This window comes from Pleurodeles waltl, chromosome 3_1 (assembly GCF_031143425.1).
Source record: "Pleurodeles waltl isolate 20211129_DDA chromosome 3_1, aPleWal1.hap1.20221129, whole genome shotgun sequence".
Lineage (NCBI taxonomy): Eukaryota > Metazoa > Chordata > Amphibia > Caudata > Salamandridae > Pleurodeles > Pleurodeles waltl.
Genome location: NC_090440.1, coordinates 996,584,307 through 996,609,268, shown reverse-complemented (window position 1 = coordinate 996,609,268; position 24,962 = coordinate 996,584,307). Strand labels below are relative to the sequence as shown.

General features: G+C 43.1%; 1 protein-coding gene across 6 annotated transcripts in view; it reads left to right on the top strand.

The window, feature by feature from the left end:
* Positions 1-24,962, top strand: part of L3MBTL3 (L3MBTL histone methyl-lysine binding protein 3) — a 558,444-nt gene that overhangs the window by 41,638 nt on the left and 491,844 nt on the right. For 2 of the 6 annotated variants that reach the window (XM_069224177.1, XM_069224180.1), the window contains exon 1: positions 13,074-13,203. The exons of 2 other annotated variants lie outside the window; for them this stretch is intronic. The gene's annotated coding sequence lies outside the window, so the exon portion shown is untranslated. Of the gene's footprint in view, positions 1-12,764; positions 13,204-24,962 lie in introns of those variants that run through there. 2 more of the 6 variants (XM_069224181.1, XM_069224179.1) reach the window with 2 other exon arrangements.

Genomic DNA, 24,962 nt, shown 5'->3' with positions numbered 1-24,962 from the left:
AATAGGTCAGCATACAGGGTCAGTCTTCGTCTTCAGGACATCAGTTAAATCGCCGTCAGTTTATCTAAGCTTAAGGGCAGGGGACACTTCCCTCATAAGGAAGAAAGTGTAAAAGGACTACTAAGGGTGAGGATGGTTTTTGTCTAAGTCTCAATCAACAAATAGAGTGACAGAGTTTCTGGATGCAATCGATATCATTCCCTACCTAATGCCGTTTGTTCCTTGTGTCATGAGTTTTTATCCCTTTTTCGAAATACATTCCCCCAAAATCCTATTGGTCAGTCACTACACCCCACTATCTGTAACCTATCAATTTATACATTAAGTAATACATTTGTCATTTTATGATATTTCTCGTGCTTTTAATTGGTCTTTATAATTGACGTTTTCGTAGGTGGCACATCTGGGGTTACTTCATTTTCTGCCACACACTTCGGGTCAAGAGTTCTCTTCTCCGCGATTTAATGTCCTTGAAAGTGTCCATGTTTGTTGCGAAGTCCATAATTTTTATACTAAAGCTACTAGCATGCGGGTGAGAAAATTTAGCATTGTTGCAAATAAGTGAAGAAAAGAACAATTGCTGGTTCATGGCCTTTTGCATATCAGTACACTGGAGAAACAGAAAAAATATGCTTTAATATGAGAGTTACACAGCTAGTTTTCGACTCACACTAACTTAAGGCTTATGAATTCTAATAAATGCAGTCTTCATACATGTTAATGTTTTCAGTTAATCATAATACAAACAATTATTTCTTACAGTCGACATTAGTTTATGCATGTGAAATATTCTCCACGTTTAAAATACGTTTCAATGAATGATATTATTAATGCAGCATTTGTTAAATATAAGCATTTCACATCTAGAATAGGTAATATTTAAACTACGCTCTCTCAGTCCCTCCTCTGATGACGCTCGTCATCACACAATCTTTTGATCTTAATTTTTCACCTTGCGCATAATACGCATTTCAACATCTTGCCCTTTATGTGAGCTTTCCCATATTTCATTGAACATTTTCTCGCTTTCACTTTCTTCATTTCTTTTGGTTCTTTTAGTCCAATTTCTTTTTACCTTGTCATTGATTCTACATGCTCCCCATAATCCTAATAAACAAATTAAAACAATTAATAGACCCATCATAATTTTTGCAAGTACCCCATTCCAAATGTTGGTAAACCAGCTTCCCACTCGGGCAATTCCTTTTCCAAATTTTTCCCAAACACCAAGTTCTTTGAGATCCTTCAAATCTGTACTATCTCTGGTAAGGTTAGTAAGTATGTTTCTAATTTTCTTACTGTTATCTGGAATAAATGAACAACAATGACGCTCATTAAGCATTTTACAAACACCTCCACTCTTTGCTAAAAGAATGTCTAAAGCAAGCCGATTTTTGAAGAGTCATAGCTCTTTCTGCAGCAAGTTCAGTATCCATCAGGAGTATAGCTCCTGTAAAATTTGTCAGCATGTTATCCACAATAGTAGACAACTTTTGAATTTTCATATAATTCAAGATAACCCCTACTGATGGGATTATGGCTCCAAATATATCACCAATGACAGCCGCCACTGATTCTCGTTTTTGTCTGGGATGTTGTAATTCAGACGTTTTAGGCATTTGTTTTAAGTCATCAATCTGGTATATCTTTGGAAATACTATTCCCAAATAACATGTCCCATACCATCCCTTAGGAAGACGGTAATATGCATTTAACCCACAGATGTAATAGATTCCAGGAATCGCTGGGTCTTGTCCATTCAGCATAAAGGTCCACTTACTCTGAAATAAAAACACATGTCTGCATTCACTCGTTCCCACAAACAAATTGTCTTGTTCGGATTTTGGTCTATATATACAGAGTCTACCCACGTGTAATGCATCTATAGCTAATTTTCCTTGTGTTTTAATTGCAGTATAAGCATAATCATTTGCATAAGTACGTTTTTCTAGGCCTTTTTCTAACCTTTCTTTCAGTGCTTTGCGTCTATCATCTGTGTGATCTAAAAAGCTTTTCTCTACAGGAGACAATAAGCAAGTCAAATTATTGCGATGTGCATAAGCAGTTCCAAATGTAAGTGTTGGCTCAAAGAATCCTCTAACTATTTTAATATCATGCTCTTTAGCTAATTTATTTAAGAATTCAATCACAGGCACAAAAGAAAACACAACATCCAAATTTGAATAAAAGTATTGCACATGCTCTTGATTATAGAATCTTGTTAATAGCAAGCTGCAACTAATTCCATAAGTAAGAGGGAGGCTATGATAAGTGACTCCCTCCTGCACAGACAAAGGAATTTTAGTACATACATAACAATCTTTCGCATCCATAGTTTCCACATACTCATTTAACAAGCGATAGAAGACGTTAGTAGAAAGTTCCCCTTTTGCATTAGTTCCCTCATGCATATGTCTTGCGTCTTGCTCAAATCTCTCCCACGGTGATAGTTTAGTAGTGGTAGTTTCAGGTTTCGAAGTTGCATTAATAATCTCTCTCTCTCTCCATGGCATTCCCACAATCACTCCCACAATCATTACTGCACATACAACACCTATTATAAGACCTAACCAACCACACACCTTACTTCCTTTGCTACTGTAAGCCATGTTTGTATAGAATCAGAATAGCAGATCAACAATCAACTTTGAGAAGCAAAAACTTTTTCTCTTTTTTTTTTTTTAGTATAATCACAACGTCTTCATTCACTCCTTGTCGTCAATTCAGGTTAGCAGCTTGTCGTAATCAGGTTTCTTTAAAGTCAAATCCAGGTTTAGTGTCACTTTCCAGTAGTTTCTAAAGACTCTTTCTCTTTTCAGCTTTCACGAATTCAATTTTATCCGTATTTTCCCTTTGAATATCTTCAGGTACCGTAGTATTGGCCTGGTATTTCTCGATCAAAGCAGAATGCTAAAAATTCTTGTTGCCATTCAGAGGTTGTAGCATATGCCCATTCAGGACCTGTATATCTTCTGTTTGCTATTGTCTTCCTTTTTAGCCTTCGTTCACCTTGTTGTTCTCCTTCACTCAGATCATCTGCTTGTGAAGTATCACTTTCTTCTATTATTGTCTCGTTTGATACCTCTCTTACTTTAGGATGTGACTTGTCTGGCCAATTATCGCCTCTGTGTGTCTTGGTTCGATGTTTCCCTTCAGGACGTTGGACAGCACCCTCCTCTTGTGATATGGTGTTTTCTCTTCACGGACCTGCAACTGGTTCAGGAGACTCTGACTCGTTTTGATTTGTATCCACACTTTCTCCGTCTCTTTCGTCTTCCTGTTCTATGCTGAGTTCGGGCTCTAAATCATATTCGTCTACTTCTGGGAGAACCTCTCCTTGACTTAGTTCTCCTGCTGCCTCAACTGAGATAGGCACTCTGTCACCTCTCTCGAACTCATTAACAGTTTGAGGGACAAGGCTGTTCTCAGTGGGCTCTCTGGTAGTCTCAGTTCCTTCTTGACTGATCTCTGACTCTGAGAGTTCTCTTCCTGAAGTTGGTGTACTGGAGACTTCAATTTCCTCTTCAACAGGACTCGTTACCTTTTTTGTGTGACTGGCATGTATCCAGTTGGGAACCCCGGCACACTTCACAGCAGTGGTGGTCGTCAATATTACTTGATACGGCCCCTTCCAGCGCAGCTCAAGACACGATTTTCTCACGTGCTTCTTGACAACCACCCAATCTCCAGCTTGCAGAGAGTATCCTGGTTCGCCAATTGGTGGCAACGTGTTAGCTTCCACCTGGTGATAGAAAGAGCGGATCACGTCAGCCAAACCTTTGCAGTAATCCAACACCATATCATCTGTAATATTCACTAGCGCAGTTGCAGGTACCGCTGGTAATCTCATTGCTCTGCCCATGAGGATTTCATGGGGGGACAGTCCCGTTTTCTTATCTGGGGTGTTTCTCATAGACATCAGTACTAGAGGTAAAGCATCTGGCCACTTCATGTTTGTTGCAGCACACATTTTTGCTATCCTTGATTTTAAGGTACCATTCATCTGTTCAACTAGTCCTGATGCTTCAGGGCGATAGCTACAATGCAGCTTTTGTTCAATGTTGAGTGCGGCACACAGAAGTTTAATCACCTCATTGTCGAAGTGTCTCCCCCTATCTGATTCTATAGAAACCGGAAACCCGAACGTTGGTATTAATTCTCTGAGTAGTAGTTTTGCAACTGTAAGACTGTCATTCCTACGTGTGGGATATGCCTCAATCCAATGACTGAAAACACACTCTGTACTTCTGCACTTCGAACTGTAGAGCGTGTAGCTCCTGTGTCGACCAAAAATGAAACCCTATAGCCCATTACTTTTCCCTCTACATATGGGCCTCTCTGATCCACCTCTAAAGATGCTGCAAGCCTGCACTCTTCACTATCTGAACTGTCATCTGACCAATCTCCATTCATGTCACTTTCACCTCGCAATGGGAATTGTTGCACAGTGTTGTTTTGGTTGGTTACCTGACCTGTGACCTGCTGAGGAAGCATCACCTGTTGCTGTCCCATCGGAGCCATGGGCAATTGCATTTGCTGTCTAGGCACCATAGGTATCTGCTGCTGCATTGGTTGCACTGATACTGACTGGAAACGCGGCATTTGCATCTGCTGCATGGGTTGTACCCCTGGCATTGGTACCAAATTATTCTGGAAATTCGGGTTTTGATGTCTCATTTTTGGACCTCGTGGATTTTGTAATGTACCGACATTAATGCTTTGCTGAACTGCACCATTCTGCACCATATTCAGACAATCCCGTTTCCAATGCCCCATGCCCCCGCACGCATGACATGGTGACATCTTTTTCATTCCCTGACCGTCGTTTTGAATAACAACATTATTCATGTCCGAACCACGGTTCACAAACCCTCGACCTCTGCCTCTCGGCTATGCCTGAAACACACCATTCATTTGCGGTTGTTGCTGTATCATTTGCTGAACTCCATTCCCCTGTATTCCAGCTTGTGCAGCCCTTATCTGCATCACCATCACTTTCTCCTTCAACTTTTTCTGCTTCAACTCAATCTCATCACTACAGTATTTCGCATACTGCAATACTTCATCAATCGGTTTAGCTTGCCAACAAATCAAATGATTCTTAATCATCTGGCTGACCTCCGGCCTCAGCCCTTCGACGAACCTAAATACAAGATGATTCATGTCCTTCGGTTCGATAGTCTCAGTACCACTGTAATGTTTGAACGCTTTTAATAATCTCTCGTAATACGCATGTACAGGGAGTGCAGAATTATTAGGCAAATGAGTATTTTGACCACATCATCCTCTTTATGCATGTTGTCTTACTCCAAGCTGTATAGGCTCGAAAGCCTACTACCAATTAAGCATATTAGGTGATGTGCATCTCTGTAATGAGAAGGGGTGTGGTCTAATGACATCAACACCCTATATCAGGTGTGCATAATTATTAGGCAACTTCCTTTCCTTTGGCAAAATGGGTCAAAAGAAGGACTTGACAGGCTCAGAAAAGTCAAAAATAGTGAGATATCTTGCAGAGGGATGCAGCACTCTTAAAATTGCAAAGCTTCTGAAGCGTGATCATCGAACAATCAAGCGTTTCATTCAAAATAGTCAACAGGGTCGCAAGAAGCGTGTGGAAAAACCAAGGCGCAAAATAACTGCCCATGAACTGAGAAAAGTCAAGCGTGCAGCTGCCACGATGCCACTTGCCACCAGTTTGGCCATATTTCAGAGCTGCAACATCACTGGAGTGCCCAAAAGCACAAGGTGTGCAATACTCAGAGACATGGCCAAGGTAAGAAAGGCTGAAAGACGACCACCACTGAACAAGACACACAAGCTGAAACGTCAAGACTGGGCCAAGAAATATCTCAAGACTGATTTTTCTAAGGTTTTATGGACTGATGAAATGAGAGTGAGTCTTGATGGGCCAGATGGATGGGCCCGTGGCTGGATTGGTAAAGGGCAGAGAGCTCCAGTCCGACTCAGACGCCAGCAAGGTGGAGGTGGAGTACTGGTTTGGGCTGGTATCATCAAAGATGAGCTTGTGGGGCCTTTTCGGGTTGAGGATGGAGTCAAGCTCAACTCCCAGTCCTACTGCCAGTTCCTGGAAGACACCTTCTTCAAGCAGTGGTACAGGAAGAAGTCTGCATCCTTCAAGAAAAACATGATTTTCATGCAGGACAATGCTCCATCACACGCGTCCAAGTACTCCACAGCGTGGCTGGCAAAAAAGGGTATAAAAGAAGGAAATCTAATGACATGGCCTCCTTGTTCACCTGATCTGAACCCCATTGAGAACCTGTGGTCCATCATCAAATGTGAGATTTACAAGGAGGGAAAACAGTACACCTCTCTGAACAGTGTCTGGGAGGCTGTGGTTGCTGCTGCACGCAATGTTGATGGTGAACAGATCAAAACACTGACAGAATCCATGGATGGCAGGCTTTTGAGTGTCCTTGCAAAGAAAGGTGGCTATATTGGTCACTGATTTGTTTTTGTTTTGTTTTTGAATGTCAGAAATGTATATTTGTGAATGTTGAGATGTTATATTGGTTTCACTGGTAATAATAAATAATTGAAATGGGTATATATTTTTTTTTGTTAACTTGCCTAATAATTATGCACAGTAATAGTCACCTGCACACACAGATATCCCCCTAACATAGCTAAAACTAAAAACAAACTAAAAACTACTTCCAAAAATATTCAGCTTTGATATTAATGAGTTTTTTGGGTTCATTGAGAACATGGTTGTTGTTCAATAATAAAATTAATCCTCAAAAATACAACTTGCCTAATAATTCTGCACTCCCTGTATTGACTCTTTAACCTCTTGAGAGGTCCGGTCGATTTTCTGCCAATCGGTCACCTTCGGCGACACCTTTTGTTTCAAAAACTCAATTACTTTATGATAATATTTCATCACTTCTTCTGAAGGTGCTCCAGTCACCTTATCTCTTGCCGGCTCCTTCGTGGGCCAATCTACCCCTCTTTTGCACTCAAGCCACAAATCTGGCGGAACAATGATCTCAAACAAAGTATTCAAGTCTTCCCAAAGACACTTTGCAAGCTTCACAAACCTATCTGTCTGCTGATACCACTCGATCGGTTTTTCTCTTAACCTAGGGTAATCATTCGTAAAGGATAAAATGTCTCCTCTAGTCCATGGCACATGCACTAAAACACCACCAGCTGTCTCTCTCATAGGTAAGATTTTCACTGTACCTAGATTAGGTGTGGTCACAACTTTATTTAACCCTGGGCTATCTCCTTTTCCCTTATCTCTTTTCTTTGCCCATCGGCCTTCCCATTTCTCTAATGCACCCCAAATCTGTGCACTTTGCAACAGTTCTTTCAGGTGTGCTTCATGCCTGCAGATCTCATGTGTTCAAAATCTTTAGAGACAAAATCTAATCTGTAGCTTCTTTTGAAATGTTTAGTGTTTCCGATATCAATATTGTATTTGTCTGCCAAATTCTCTAATTTCTGATGTACTTTGCTCACCTCTTTGGTAATCTTGGGGCACAAGTACCTCAATTCTGCCTCAGTGTATGATTCCAACCTATTTACTCCCATTGTTCCTTCCACTAACTCGGCAGCTTCTGCCCCTAGTCGTGCAAAATTCAAGTATTCATTTTGTTTTTCTTTCTCAGGTTCAACTGTGGTCACTGTAGTCTTCTGTGAGGTGCAAGTTTTCTCTAACCACTCATGTAGCTGTTGTACTGAAAAACCCTGCAGTGAAATGTTCCCTGCATGTATCATTGGAGAATGTGAGGTATTCGTACTCATAGTTTGGGGAGTCAAGACTCCCAACCCTGCTTGACGCATTGCTTCGAGACATGCTCCTACTGGACTAAGGTCCATCAAGGGTCTCGGTTGATCATATACTTGTTCTCCCAGGGCCATTATCTGTGGAGTTCTTATAGGCCCTCCTCTTATCGCTTCCTGAGTCATAACTCCCTGTTCACATGTCCCTGTTTTTCCTGTGCATACAACGGCACCGGGGGACCAACAGTAATAGGTAGCGATATAGCGGCAGGTGTCTGACCTGATCCTAAGCTTCTTGGAGCTGCAACACCATAGGTCTGCTCCAGTGTACCCGGTACAGGTACTAACGGTGGTCCTGCTACAGGGTTATACCCAGGTATCAGCTGTGGCGGTTGCGACACTAGCTTCGGAGTCGACCCAATCTGTATTAACCTTGGCTTTGTATATATCGGGTCTGGCGGCACCACCAAGTTCGTGGTAGTCTCAAGCACTGGGACATCAGGGTAAATTCTTTTTATCTGCGGTGGAGGCTGCAACTGTATCGGCAAGTCTGGTGCAGTGGGTACACTGACACCATTCTGTATCGAGGTTGTATCGCTAGTCTGTATCGGATCAGTAACTCCCTTCTCCTGCGTCTGGTTCCCAGGATCCAAGCTAGTATTTGGAGCACTGTCACTCACTGCATACGGTGGCGGACGATCATGTAACAATCTATCCATAAATTCCTCATCATCTGAATCATCTTCCTCTTCCCAGGACCTTTTATTTTCTTTAGTTTTATCTGAATCTTTGTCGGTTTTGCAGGAGGCTTTCCTTCCCTGTGTCTCTTCACCCTGTGTTATTGCCGGGAATAACTTCCACCCATCTACAATTCCCCGTCTCCACATTTTGTTCTCATTGTCCCATCTAGCTTCTGCATAAGATTTTTCCGCCCTTTTCAGTCTTCTCTGAAACCTTTCTTGTCTATGTTTAATAGCCATCAAGTCCCAGATTGCCAAAGCCTCGCATTGTGCCGGTCTCGGAGGTGGTTTCTGCGTACTTAACATCCACCTCAAATTTTCTAGCACCTTTGGATTAAATGTCCCATGTTCTGGAAACGCTAGACACCCCTCTTTCTCTGTTAATTTGTGCCATTGTTTCATCCATAAACAAGGTGCAACACCCTTTTCTTCCATAACTGTATAAGCTGGAGTACCCTCAGGTGGTGTAGGTTCCCCATCGGTTGCAACAATATATACGTCTCCTTTTAAAGCGCTTTTGAATGCCTTGACAAAATTCATTTTTGCAATTCTTTATTTCGTATTTAATCAGAAATGGCTTAGTTCCCAGGACACTCTTCACCTGCCCTTTCTCAACCTATTGCCTCTCACGGACAGCAGCCAATCCGTGCGCGACCCCTCTCGAAATCTGACCTATCTCAGCGCGGCACCACTGACATCACACTCACACATACTGCAGCTGACAAAGTTTTGCGGCTCGTCCGCTCTTCACTGACTCCTTACAACTCATACAAACTAATGCGAATTATTGCGAGCACCTTAAAATAACAACACAAATCTGTCGGTTTACTACAGGGAGGGTAACACATTTGCTTCAGAACTTTACAGAGATTTCACTTGAAGCCTCGGCCGCTACTCTCTCCTTCTCAGTTCCCACATACGCAAGCAGAATTCGACCTGCAAATCCTACTCTCGACTTGTCAATGACTCCTTCTAGTGCACTTTAGAATTTGTCAAATCTCCATCGAAGGTTTCACACACTCGTCATAACTCAAAACTCAACTTGTCAACCACACCCGATTGACCTATTAAACTGCACAGATCACAACATAAACCACATTTATCATCATACTCCGGAGTCTTAGACCTCAACAGGTCCGTACACAACAACCAACCACGTGGATAATTTTGAGCAATAAGCGCTACATTCACATGAAGTACGCCAACTTCCCTACTCTCATACTGTGGAGTACGCCCACTCCTGCTAAACAACACTTAATTTGGCCTAAATACACGCAAATTTTCACAACCACCTGCAAGATGCATAAGCTTAGGTAAGCGCAAAGACCCTAACCACACATACTATGGCGCCGAGAACATTCCCAACTCATTTAGGCAGGCTCCGAGATCCCGGGAAAGCCATGGCGAACCTAGCAACCCATCATCTCTCCAAATTGCATTATCACAGAAAAACAAATTAAACAATGAAACTCCGTCCTAGGGCCCCCAAGGGCCAAACCGTCGCTCTGCTACCAGAACTGATAACGCGTCCGTCTATGTTAATTTATACACATCAGGACTCGTTTCAGGCCGATGAATCTTTGGACCCAGTGGTGAGACACCGTAAGACGAGGTAACTGATCAATATATCAAGCAATATATCAATAATATTGTCAACAGATATCACCACAATATATCTCAGTTTAGACATTGGTTAAAACTATTGGCGCAACCATGACCTTTCAGTCGTGAATAACCACACCTTATTAAAGTTTTGTGAATTTTATTCCCTATTGATTACAATCTAATAGCAAATGTATTAATCTCAAAACCAAGAAGCAAAGAACATTATCACAAAACGGCGACTATGATAAGTTTTCATCAATGCAAAGATCACAAACATAAAATAGAAATATGAAGGTGAACAAATCAAAATGCATAGAACCTCATTTATGTCTTAGTTCAGCATAGCACCACGTCAGTCACGTCAGTTGCTTCAGTCAAGGTGAATGCCTCATCTAGCCACTAATTAGCATCAGCATGTTGGGCTTCATGCAAAACAATTTAGAACATCAATTTGGAAAACGTCTAACTAAGGTCTCTAATCAAAACACACAGCAGTTGGTACCTAGAAAGGAAAGGCAAATAAATGAATTTCATTAGCAACGGTATAATTACCCTCCTCGGAATAGGTCAGCATACAGGGTCAGTCTTTGTCTTCAGGACATCAGTTAAATCGCCGTCAGTTTATCTAAGCTTAAGAGCAGGGGACACTTCCCTCATAAGGAAGAAAGTGTAAAAGGACTACTAAGGGCGAGGATGGTTTTTGTCTAAGTCTCAATCACCAAATAGAGTGACAGAGTTTCTGGATGCAATCGATATAATTCCCTACCTAATGCCGTTTGTTCCTTGTGTCATGAGTTTTTATCCCTTTTTCGAAATACATTCCCCCAAAATCCTATTGGTCAGTCACTACACCCCACTATCTGTAACCTATCAATTTATACATTAAGTAATACATTTGTCATTTTATGATATTTCTTGTGCTTCTAATTGGTCTTTATAATTGACGTTTTCGTAGGTGGCACATCCGGGGTTACTTCATTTTCTGGCACACACTTCGGGTCAAGAGTTCTCTTCTCCGCGATTTAATGTCCTTGAAAGTGTCCATGTTTGTTGCTAAGTTCATAATTTTTATACTAAAGCTACTAGCATGCGGATGAGAAAATTTAGCATTGTTGCAAATAAGTGAAGAAAAAAACAATTGCTGGTTCATGGCCTTTTGCAAATCAGTACACTGGAGAAACAGAAAAAATATGCTTTAATATGAGAGCTACACAGCTAGTTTTCGACTCACACTAACTTAAGGCTTATGAATTCTAATAAATGCAGTCTTCATACATGTTAATGTTTTCAGTTAATCATAATACAAACAATTATTTCTTACAGTCGACATTAGTTTATGCATGTGAAATATTCTCCACGTTTAAAATACGTTTCAATTAATGATATTATTAATGCAGCATTTGTTAAATATAAGCATTTCACATCTAGAATAGGTAATATTTAAACTACGCTCTCTCACTTGTTAAAGCTTTATTTGGTACTATTTGGCTCAGAGATGGAGCTCCAGCTTTCTGCTATTTTTGTGTGCCACCATTTCTGAAAGGTTAACATATAATTTAGTGTTGTTTGACATGAAGAGGGCTAACATTAACTGAGCATGGATAAAAAAATCACAACTCTTCTGAACAGGTGCCCCAAAATAGTTCCTGCCTGGGCCCTCAGAAAACCTTAAGATGGTGCTGAAAATAAGAGACGTGTGGGGAGGTTTGTGCCTCAAGGCTCTCCCCTCACTCCTTTCTCATCCAGCCAGCAAAGTGGGGTTTCTGTAGAGGAGTGGATGGATTGAAGATTTCCTTCCTGCCTACTGATTTCCATGCCTACTTTCTCCAGACAAGAGAGGTAAAAGCACCTGGATTCTACAGTACCCACTACCAGCAGGACCTAATCAAAAGGTTGCAGCACAAGGACTAAGAAAAGAGCAAGTCAACAGGAGAACCTGCTTCAACAGACTGTGTTTCAGACCACTTCTTCAACTCCCTTATGTCCAGTCATCTCCTGCCTATGAGGAAGGCATCCTGGCCTGAACAAAGACCTTCAGCGGCCCACTCCAATTGTTGAGGCCCAGGTAGACCACAACTCACTCATCCAAAACTACTCCGGTTCACCTAGCCCTTTGTTTTATGTAACTCTGGCAAGCCTGTGGGACCACAGTGCACCAAATCTAGAGGGCAATCAAATTCACCTTTCTATCCTACTCCCGCGCCCAGAGGAGTTACTATTGCAGGTGACCTAAACCATTCAATCTTGGTTTGGGCTAGATTTCTATGACAATCAGACGAGGCCATAGTTGGGGAATGGATTTTCTCACTTCGTTATACATGGCATTGAGACTGCAAATATGTATTCAGCTTTCAAAGACGACAAAGATGTAGTGTTTCTTGCCTTGCCCAATTTTACTGTACCCTATAAGCTTCAAATGATTAATTTATCACACATATTTCCAAAAAGCAGCCCCCTTACATTAAAGCAGAAGTGTTTCATGAAACGCCGCGATCCTCGAATCTGGGCCACTATGTCTGCGGTGCCCGGCCCAATTTTGATCCCAAGCCCACCTTCAATGTTGGAGTTATTTGCACTCTCCCTACCCCTAAGGGGGGAGTTGTAGAAAACAGGTTTTTAAGAGAACATTTTTAGTGCGCATGCATACCGTCGCGCACATGCGCAAACGAGTAAATAGGTCGTCAAGACACTAGGAGCTTCAACAGACTGAACACCCCGCCCCAAAACCTGCCACAGAGGTCGGACTTCCCTGATGTCAGCCTATCAAAGTGCCCCTTCTGCACCACCGGCAGCGCACGCATCCTGGAATGGTTCCCTCGTGCGGCAGCGACTTAGAGGTCACTTCCGGTCGGCGAGGGCCGTCCTCTTACTGAGAAAGGGGGCAGTCTTCACCAAGTCCGTACCTTTCCCTTTTAACCAATTGCGGGCTTTATGGGGCGGTACAGAGATCTTGCCCTTTCCACTACTGCCCATTGCTTGTCATTCAGTATGAGCGAGCTTTGTGATTGGCTCCCTCTACCTTCAATTGGTTAAGTACTTTCGAGTCGAAAGCAAAGCGGAGGTATCGGATTTTTTTTTTGGAAGATCCTCCGTCGCGAGACGGTAGGTAAGTGTTACTGTATTGATGCTTTGAGTTGGTGAATTTACAATAGTTTATTTTGGCACTGCGCGGCCTGTAAATTGTAAGCAGTGATTAATTGCGAGAATTATCGGGGGCTTGAGGAGGGGACCTGAGTGGTTAAAGGGCGGCGGAGGGAAAAATAAGAAATAACTTGTGAGTAGGAGCATTTTTTCAGATGATAAAGTTGGGGCGCACGTCAAGACTGGAATGCTCATAGTGTTTCTTCTGAGATTCCAGTAAAGCACAAAAAAGTTAAGACTATCTCACTCTCCCAAGTGACGATCTCTTTCTCATATGCTTAGAAAATATGGAAAAAAAAGGTCCAATGTTGCAGAGGGGCAGGATATCCTCCAACATTTGAGCTACATAACATTATTTACTGATGTTTTTAATACATTGAAGTATTTCTAAAAGCATTTCTAAAATATGATAAACACGTTTCCTGTTACGATGTTAGGACGATGTGACGCTTCGGAGAAGAGACATATTATCGTCGCTTGCGTTTCTCTTTAAACTCCTCGCAGGCATCAACACTCTGTATTTTATATACATGATGCGCATTATATTTAACGTCTTTCACAGTATAATAACTTTATTTATACAGCTTGTAATATATAGCGGTTTTGTCGTTCCTAAGCACAGCAGATAATGCTACTAATACCCCAAACTTAAAAGCAGTGTAAGTTGAATTACCTTTGTTGGGATAGAACACAGGACCTCCATTATGCACGCACGCACAGATGCCAGCAGTGAGTGATTAACTGATGGACCCATCTGATTGGACCTGTGTCACCCATGATTTCCCAGCGTCACTGGGCGAAGAGATGGCTGCAGTTATGTTTTATTTTATTTTACTGGGTAGATACTCAACGTCCATATTACATTTGCGTCACTTGTACTTGTCTCAGTCATTACTTCACGTGGGAATCCTACCCCCAAAGACAGAAAACAAACACGAAATGCTTACCTTAAAATCCCACCAACCCTGAGCTGTGTGCTGTATAAGATACTGTTGTCAGCTTCTTCCTGTTTTGTTTACTGTCTTCTGGACAGGGGCAACAGATGGTAAGGCTGCCAACCTCCACCTTAGTTCTCTGGCATCCTTTTTTACCAGGCCTGGGTGGAAACCCTAAACTGTGGTGGAGCAGTTACCCTGGGAACATGTGGAATGACTTCTCAGCTCTGCGCTATGGTGGAGGCCTGTGGTGGGCCATACCTGCATCTTTCCATATTATCGTTTCCTCCTTATTGAGGGAAACCGTACATCTTGTGAATTCTGCATCCTGCTATACCTGTTTATTGATGAGTTTGTTTCTGTGAGTTAATTCTGAATATGCTAGTAATTCCGGTCTGTTGTGGTCGTTTTGATTTCAACAGTGAATATCCCCGGACACGGGCGTTACCGTGCACTGGGACCTTACCCAGGCCTGGTAGTCGATAGAAGCTATTGTCCCTGTGATGTAGTGGTCCATGCGTTTTTGCTATGCAATGTAGTAAAATTATTGGCGAAAAAATTGCTTTGGTTCTTCAACAGCTAGTAACACCAGGTGAAGAAAAAACAAACATCTTATAATTAGATGGAAGGCTTCTTTTTCATTTAGGATGCATCAAACCAGACCATCCACGTATTTTATGAGTACAAGATCGTCTTTCAGACAGCCATCAAGGACTCAGCAGAATGCTGATTGAAGATAAAAATTGCAGAGCACACCATTTTCTGGTAAATTACAGTGGAAATGGAAGTCAGATGCAGGGAGAAAAGATGCTGTTTCCTGACAGTGCCATGGTGGAGGGAGAAGATGGCCAAAAGTTGCAGGGGGTGGGATGATCCTTCACTTCCCATCGAAATGATAAAAATTCACTTGGAACTTGGACATTGTTCATAGGGGGTACCTGTTAAAAGGTGTTACTGGACAGAGTTCATATCCACACCACAGTAATTTGAAACCACTCATATGCACTGTCCGCAATTCCCAGTAAAGAAAAGAACTCTGGAGAGGCTGTGTAGACTTTGATCAGCAAAGTTGCAATAGTCCCATTAAAGGAGAGGGCTCAGAAAGTGAATTAATTTGTTATTGGTACCCAGGCCGAAGAGAAGCTGTTAGATTGTAAACCTGAACAGTCTAAATGGGTATATCAAGGACATTCTCTATAATTTGGAGATGCTCCACAGGATAATTTCTCTAATCTCAACACATCACTTTATTTGCACAATGCAGTTGATGCATGCATATCTTCACGTTCCAATTGTATTATATCACAAGACGTTTCACAGGTTTTGCGTTCAGAACTAATACTGGAAATTCAGGGTTACCGCTTTCTACTCAGATCAGCACCAACGGTGTTTACAAAGGTGATTGCTCCTACTTTCTTGTCTTCACCTGTAATAAGTCACAACCTTCTCTCACATGATTGTGAGAGTCATGTTCTTCAGAAAATTAAAAAATGCATCATTTACTAGATATTACGAAGATAATGCTGAACTGGTAGTGTTTCCTATTGAATGTATGGAAATGTCAGCTAACCGTGTCAAAAGATACATAACATTTATTGGAAGAAGCTTCAGGATGGGTGTGGACAAAGTATTCATTCCCTAAGATAGGGCAACTTACATTTGCATTCATCTTTCAAAACCACTGTCAAGTCAGGAAGCCTCAACACCCAGATGGTTGGAAGTACATCACACATGGGATCATGTATGTGTCTTCACAGTTCAGTCAATGGGCAAGACAACACCATCAACTAATGCTTCAGCATCTGCAAAAATATTGGCAGCAAACATCTCAATGAATGGATTTGTCCGTTCTGGTGACAGAAGAACTCAAGACGTGACTTCTCTGGTTTTTAGTTACAGAGAACCGTTTAGAAGGGGCGAGGATGCATTGAGACCTACCAAAAATCCTAATAATGGACGCCAGTTCAATTGGTTGAGGAACAACTCTAGACTCTGTCAGTGCAGGCCAAGTGAAATATGACTGAGACATTCTAATCGTGGAACTGGTGGGATCTCACTGCAGTATTCAGAGCCTTGTGCCACTTTCAACATCAAATTCAACAAAGCAGTGTGTTTGTGAGATTAGACAAGACAGTGACGTACATAAACCACCAGGACAGGACTTCTTTAAGATCATTTAAAGAAATGGCATTTACTCTGGTGGTGATGGTCAGAGAATAACTTAAATTTGATCTTGGTGATTCCCATCAATGGTTTGAACAACGTGAAAGCTGACAAGTTGAGCTGAGATTTTGTTTTCCTTTGTCTCAGGACAAAATACCTCAAGGTGTACTGAAGATTTGATGTCACTTATCTGTATCTCTTTGCACCCATGAGAAAATCCCTGCTCCCCAGATTTTTCTCCTACTCTCTAGAGGTGCGAAGCATGGAAAGCAGATGCACTTCTAAATAGATGCACAAGAAAGTGTTCGCATTACCTCCTTTTTTGTTTGATCCTAAAGATAAAAATCAGGGTTTATAGAGTGCAACTACTCACCCATAAGGGTCTCATGGTGCTAAGAGGGTTTGTTCTCTGAACTTCAGTTGAAGACCCAGGTTTTAAGGTCCTTCCTGGATTGAGATAGCAGTGGTGCCTTCCTGAGGTGCAGGGGCAGGGTGTTCCAGCTCTTTGGCGCAAGGTAGGCAAAGGATCTTCACCAGCTGAGGTCTTCCATATGCAGGGTACAGTGGCTAGTGCTTGTTGAGCATAGAGGTCTGGTGGGGGAGTAGAAGGTGATATGGTGGTTGAGGTAGGCGGGTCCTAGGTTGCAGAGGGCCTTGTATGCATGGATGAGAAGTTTGAAGTGAATCCTTTTCTCTATAGGAAACCAGTGGAGGTCTTTTAGGTGATTGGAGATGTGTTCACGACGGGGAATGTCCAGGATGAGTCTGGTGGAGGCGTTTTGGATGTGCTGTTGTTTCTTCAGGTTCTTGTGGGTGGTGCTGGCATAGAGGGCGTAGCCATATTCTAGTCTGCTGGTAACCAGGGTGTGGGTTACGGTTTTGCGGCCCTCCTTTGGGATCCATTTGTAGATTTTCCAGAGAAGTTGGAGTGTGTGAATGCAGGAAGATGTGACTTAGTTGACTTGTGAGACCGTGTCGAAGGCAGCCTATAGGTCCAGTAAGATGAGGACTGCTGTATGGCCGCGGTCGAGGAGTGAGCGGATGTCATCTGTGGAGGCGAGGAGTGTGGTCTCCATGTTGTGGTTGCTCCTGACGCCTGATTGGGAGGTGTCCAGGACGTTGTTGTCCTCTGTGCTTTTGGAGCTGAGCGTTGATGGCCTTTTCAATGACTTTGGCTGGGAAAGGCAGCTTAGAGATGGGGCGGTAATTCTTGAGGTCTCGGGGGTCGGCTGTGGATTTCTTCAAGAGTGGACGGTTCTCAGTGTGCTTCCAGTCCTCTGGGAAGGTGGCTGCCTCTATGGAACAGTTGAGGGTGTGGCGGAGCTCGGGTGTGATGAAGGTGTTGGCTTTGTTGAAAAAGTGGTGAGGACAGGGTTCTGTAGGGGCTCCGGAGTGTATCCACTCGTGATGGTGCGGGTCCTGTGGGGTGTGATGGTGGTGTTGGGTGTGATGGTGGTGTTGGCTTTGTTGAAAATGTGGTGAGGAGAAGAGTCTGTAGGGGCTCCAGAGTGGATGCTGCTCATGTTGGTTCATTTCCCGTAATGAGGGTGGTCTAGCAGTGCAGGGCCTGTGATGGTTCAGTGGGTCGGAGATGTGGTGGTGTTGGAGAGCTCGGAGGGTCTTGGAATCCGAAGCTGTCGTACATGTCTTTGATTTTTCCGGTGGAAGAAGTTGGCTAGTTTGTCGCAGAGGTCTTGAGATGAAGGGATGCTTGCCGTTTCTGATTGGGGTTTGCCAAACTCTTTGACCACGGCAAAGAGCTCTTTAGTGTTGAGTGGTGGTCCTGATACAGTCCTGCAGGGTGGCTTTCCAGGTGACTATGATGAGATGGTGGTGGGATTTGGTGTCAGCCTTGAAGGCCTCAAATTCTTCCAGGGACTTGCAGTTCCTCTGTCTTTTCTATAGGCATCTGCATGTGTGCCTGGAGTTGGGGGGGGGAGGGGGTGGTTGGGAAACCAGCTGGCTTTCTTGAGGTGGTTTTTAGCTGAGGTCTTACAGAGAGGTGCTAGGGTGTTGATGCATTGAGAGAGCCATTGGTGGAAGTTCCGTGCTGAGATGTTAGCATCTGCGGTGAGGGGTGGGAGTGACTTGCTGAGGGTGTTGGAGAGCTGTTCCTTGGACCATTTTCTGCTTGGGGCTCGGAGCATGCAGAGGTGGATGGCCGGTGAGGTAATGATGAAATGGATGCAGTGGTGGTCAGTCCAGTGAAGCGTGGAGGTGTTGTCGACTGTGATGTTGTCGCTGGTGGAGAAGATGGCGTTGAGCATATGTCCAGCAATCTGTGTTGGCGAGGTGACCATCTACTTTAGTTCTATTGTGTCGAGGTTGTCGGGTAGGGAAGCGGTGTTGGTGTCATTGCCATTGTCAATGTGATTGTTGAGGTCGGCGAGGAGGTGAGAGCATAAGGAGAAATTATGTTGATGATGGAGTCGCTGAAGGTTGGTCAGTGCCAGGTGGCCTGTAGATGAGGGTGCCCTCGAAGGTTGACTTGGGTGTGGCGTGTATCTATAAATGGAGGTGCCACATGAGGGGAGTGTTGTCAGGCAGAGGGAGGATTTGTGTACGATGGCCAGACTGCTGCCTTGGCGTGAATGCCAGTCTTTGCAGAGCAGTTTGTAGTCGCTGGGGATGGCGATGGTGATGTCCAGTGCAGAAGCTGGGTTTGTCCATGTTTCGGTGACAAAGGTGATGTCCGGGCAGGTGGAGTCTAGTAGGTCCCAGAGATCTACAGCAGGAGGATGCAGCTGATACGCTCCGGGTTAGTGTTTGATGGCTCAGTGGATGGAGGGTCCGGTGTTTGATGTAGGGTGCGGTGCAGTGGCAGGAGAACGGTCCATGGGTGTCTTTGAATGATGCGAGATGGCAGGCAATGGAGTGTCCTGTGTTCAGCGCATGGAGGGTCTCCATGTCCGTAGTGATGGAAGGTGAGAGGACCAGGGTTCGTTGTGATGGGCACGGACAGGTGCAGACAGGCTTGCCTTTGGTGCGGCCACCGTTAAGAGGGGGGGGGGTCTGGTCAGTTGGGGGACAATAGGGCGGTAAAGCGTTTCACAGGAAAGGAGGGGGCGGGACTGCAGGGGCAGCGGGGAATGGAACGCGGCACACATGGAGAGAGTGAAAGGCTGAAGGAGAGAGACAAGAAAGAAAGAAAAGGAAAGGAAAAATAAAAATGCCAGAAGATGATTACATCCATATGGTCACTATGCTACCAGGAATGAGACTCAGGTGGGAGCCTGCAGGTGGAGGTGCGCCTCGAGCACATAGACGAGCTCTCAGTTTGAAATACGGCAGAGGCAACAGCAGCAGCAACAAGTGGAGCTGCATAGAGAGCGAGCAGACGCTGATCAGGAGGTCAGAGGAGTTGACCTCTCAGTGCGCAGTGGCTGCCATTAAGCAATGGGGAAGGGTCTTATCAGCTGGGAGGTGAGAGGGCGAGAAAGCGCTTCGCAGGGAGAGCAGCGGTGGGTAATGGAATGCAGGAAACATAAGGAGAGTGAAAGGCTGTATGAGGGAGAAAGAGACGAGAGAAAGAAAAAATAAAGATGTCAGAAAATAAGCAAAAATAAAGAGACAGCAAGATACTTCCAAACAGATGGTCACTAGGCCACCAGGGATGAATTGTTCCATGGCCAGGATGTGCCATAACTTACCAAATCTCAGTGTTTTATGAGGTGAATCTTCCTTCCTCTAAAATGAAGCTGTCATTTGACTAGCCTTCCCCGTTGTGTTGTATGAATGCCCGTTCATTATGTTGGTATGCCTTCCAAGCAATAAGGTGTAAACCCCATTAGAGTGCAGGGCAAATGTCTGCTATCCCACAGGACCAGCAGATATGCATAAAAGTCCTCTTTAAAAAAAAAATGTTTTATGACATCTGCAGCATCTCTCTAACCCTGATAGGAGTATGCGGTGGAGATGTGCAGGTGTAGGATACCTCTGACAAATTTGTTTTTATGCTGAATCACTCAGTGGGATACCCATTAAAAGTTTTTAAGTGTCCATCCTCAGTCTCTGCCACCGGGGCTCTGGAATGTATCTCTGCAAATTTATTTGCCAACTGCACTGAAACGGGATTTATCTTGAGGTTTGCTGTTATTTATTGTCTGATATGTGTTTGATACCATGCCTTGTTTAGGAACTTTTCAAACAGCGTCATGGGTCCGGTAGTGCCCCTCTTGTTAAGTGCATATAACACCCATTACCCAAGTTGACTGTATTAAGGCAGTTTAATTTAGGACATTAAAGTTCCCATCCTAGTCATAAAGAGACTTGCATTCTCCCTGAGTATGTTGTTTAAATGTCCCACTTATGTGGCTGGTATGAAGGCCAGTTTACAAACTACGGAACAAAAAGGTAATGGGAAGGATGTGATGCCACTGTCAACTGCAGCCCAATCAGAGATCCCTAGAATGTTTTTTGTTGGGGTAGCCAGATCAGGTTTCCTAGGCCAGTAGGGCCTGTTTAGCTAGGCCAAGTTCCACAGTTACATCAATTTCTTTTCACTCTTTGTTGTCAACCATTCTGATGTGTACCATAGGTAAGCTTCTACTGACACAATAGTTAGGAAAAACAACGTGACTGCCTTGCACAGCTCTTTTCCCCATTTAAAAAAAAATAAAAAAATAACCAACTTTTTCTATATTTTGGATATTTTTTCACCTATGTCCAGGGAGTTAACAACCCCTGGATTACATTTTAGGATCCCCACGGTGCTGAGTAAAAAAATGATGCAAATTTGTCCTGGATATCGTTTTTGAAAAAAAAAAGTTAGAAATCTTAAGTGTGAACCGTCACATCAAAGAAGGGCTTAGCATTGGGGATGGAAAAACCTAAGCAGCTGAGGGGTTAAAGCTCTGGTTCGTGATTTAAGTGTTCCATGAGTTTGATGGCACTTACCAAGAGGCAGAGTATTTAATATCATGTCTGTTCAGGAGCTTTTCTGTCTCTCTCTCGATTTCTTTCTTTTTCCCAGCATCACAGTAAGATCTTGCACCAGTTTTACAAGCTTTATGGGATTCTCCTTTTTAACCTTTATTTTCCACTTACTCAAAGTCAGTTTATTACAAAGTTGCCTTTCTGGTAGCAGGTTTGTCAGCTGGTATTTAGGAAGTTATTTGCATTTCTTTGTCGTCTACCATTTCTTTGGTTTTCGGTTGATGGAGTGAAGTTTAAGATCTTGTCCTTTCTTTCTTCCCAAAGTCAACTCTTCTTTTTGTACCTCCCAAGAGATTGTTCTACATATCCAACTCATTCAGAAAGCCAGTCTGTCTCCTTTAGTAAGGCTGGAAGCGTTAATAAAGCCTTAGAACTAGCCTTGAGCAGATGGATTAAAGAGATTATTTTGTTGGCCATTAGAAGCAGCTCTGGAGAATGCACGGAAGATGGACAAGGGAATGTCTGCGCCATAGGATAAGATTCAGGGAATTGTTCACCATGAAATTTGTAGCTAGTACTTGGTTTTCAGCACACACATTGATTAGACATTGCTGCCTTTAAAGTATTGGACCTTTGGAATATTTGATTCTGGTGTTTTGAGTTCTGCGGTGGGAATTTGTTTTGTCCTTTTGTATTTGTTTATGTGTGTGGAATATGTTTATTATTGCTATTTATTTGAGGTTTTTGTTCATCTCTGTGCATTAAATATATGGCTGCTGCATTATTTGTTATTATTTGAATTGCTTCTTTAAACTCAAAGGCCTGTTCGGATTTGGTATACCTCATGAAGTAATGATGAGGGAGAGGGAGGTAGCGTTATAGCCTGATTACTTACTGTTTATCTTCATTACTTTTAGTTCTGCTCACCCTCGCCCAAGTTATTACACCCAACCCCCACCCCATATTTCCAGGTGTTTGGTAGCTCTTTGGGATACAGGAAGGGGCTGGGAATGCTAGTCCTTTATGTGGCACCCCTGATGGGTAGGCGAGAATTTAGGGTCAGCATTATTATTTTTTTAACTTTCTTTCGAGGTGAAGTCCTCCAAATGAAACAATGAATGGGGCTAATAGTAATTAATATTATCATAAGCAATTGGGTGATTCACTGCAGTGAAGTCTCAGACCTGGTCCAAATGTGCAAATCGATCGTGTGATCTGTGTCCACCAAAAGAGTTTTGACATCTTACCAGACGTTTGAAACATGGCATAAGTTCAATTGTAAATTGGAGTCTACTTCCATTATCAATCCATTCTTAATAAGATACACCTGTGTCACACCTTGCCCTCCTTTTACCTTCTATACTATGTGCCCATTCTAGGTCAAACCTTCATCATTTTCACTTACTCCTCAAGGTTTCATTCTTCTCCTTTACTAACTCTTATCCTACTTTTTTACTTGGTGGTCGTTACAAGTACACAATTTGATCTCTGTTCCTAGTAGTGGGCATCACTTGTTATTTTCAAACTTAATAGTGGGCGATTATCATTTGCCTTCGTTTTTGATTTCACTTTGGTGAACCCATCTTGCCAGCCAGAAAATAGGCCTTTTGAACATTGTAATTTACTTCACACAAGGTCAAAGACTAGGTTTGCTTTTTGGCTTTGTCAGGGAAGACCTAATTTTCCATTGAATGCTGGAAACTGATGTTATGGTATGTCTTTTGGAATTTCCTATTCACCTGACTGGTTAAGTGGCATCCAAAAAGAGAATGCTCAGCACAGATACTGTGGTTGAAATAGTTAGAGCATCTCTAAAAGTTAAAAGCGAAGTGATAAATCAGAGGCAGAAAGAAACAGAATTATTAATAGTAGGGGCAAGAGTGGCACAGTTATGTTCACTAACTCATGTTTTGTTGATGTCATTGATGATTAGTGCAGCAACTGAACAACATTTTCAAGTGCTGAGGGAGGCGTGAATAGTGAGTCGCTTTCTAATAAAGACCAAAGTCCTGCCAAGCACAATTGTTCAATGTACTGCACATTGAATAACAATCACACTTTAACAGTGAGAGAATTAGAGATGAAAAGCAGTTCAGCATGGCTAAAGTGTTGAGTATGAGTATCACATATACTACCTGGTTCTGAATTACCTGGATGTTCTGCAGCCTTAGAAAACAGTTTTGAATATGAGGTTGGGTCTTGGAAGGTGAGAGCTTTGAGGACTAGGTCAAAAGTGTTTACATTTATCAGACCTTAAAGTGAGACATCCTGCCACATTGAGGGTTACCCTAAAATATGACTGACTTTGTGAAAGGTAGGTGGGAGGACACTGCCTTAGCTGATATGAGATATTGAAAGTGCTTGTCCAGCTGGCTTAGAGTTTGATGTTATGTAGAAGTGTACGCTGGAGTTAGGCACTCTTTACTGTTTATTTTCTTGATGTTCCTAGATAGAGTTTTAAAGCAGTTGAAATTCAAAAAAATTTCAGTGGTAACCAACTGCTCGAAAATCTGTTGGGGTTCTCTCAGGTGACCATGCCACTGAGGGAGACAATACTTTCAGAGTTGGAAGAAATGACCAGAAAACCTGTATGCTCCAAATTCAGTTTCGGGTGGTACTGTCATTCAAGATTGGATGCAGGGAGGCACATAGGAGTGTGTCATTTGTCACTAGTTAGAGGTACCGATTCAGTTGCTGTCATTTGCTTACTGTCATCAGAACTTCCCAGTTTACCAACAAGAATGACAAGGAGTTTGATGCATATGTTGAAGAGTAGCGGGCATTGAGTGACAACTGTTTGAGAGATATCAGTTGAAAAGTTCAGGCCCTAAGCCCGGGCCCATACTCGAACAAACATTGTTGAGCTGGGTGACAGTTCAACTGTATCAAATGATGCTGTGAGATTGAGGAGAGACTCTGTAGGCAACAGCCTTCATTGACCATGATGTCTAGGGTATGTATCATTCTACACAGATTGTGTAGAAGATTTCATACTCTTGGTCTCAAACCTAACTGAAAGCCACTTAGTCGTGCATGACCAGGGCTGCAGTCCTCGGCTCATGGACAGCATTTTTCCACAGATCATTATTCGAGCAGGGGGACATTCTATTGTAGAGGTTGTTATCCAGAATGTTTTCCAGTGAGATGTCACCTCCGAGATCACTATTCACTGCTGGCTTCCCACATGTGACATTGTGAAGTAAAGGGTGCCTTCATGCTCTTGTCTCGAGATGATGGTTATTCCGTCACAAACAGTAGTGTGTATTCTGGTTATCTGTGTTGCACCAATGGTGTCCAGTCAAACATGGCTTCCAGAGGCTGCCTCAGGCAGGCAGGACGTGCACCAGTGTGAGTGCGAGCCAGCCAGGGAGGGCTGCTGTTTTCCCTATTCAGAATTGTCTGTAAGCAGCCAGCCTTCCAGTAGAAATTCCCACACCACCATTCTTCTCCCTGGGAGGCCTTGCAGGGTACAGGCCAATGGTTTTTCTTCGTTCCATCTCCCTGCCTACTGTACCATGTTGTCTTGTCTTTGTCTTTTTGCTACAATAGTCTTGCTGTCATCAGTAGGGTTTTTGCCCTTTGGTCTTTTCCTTTGTTTGGGGCTCCTTCCTGGAGGCACTATCTCCTAGGTGCTACATAGTGTCAGTGGCATCATGGCTACTGGAAGGGGTCGCCCTTTTTTCTGGTAGACAAGAACTGTCAAAATCAAGGCCCTCCAGTTTGCCCCTCATCAAACTCTCCCAGATTGGTG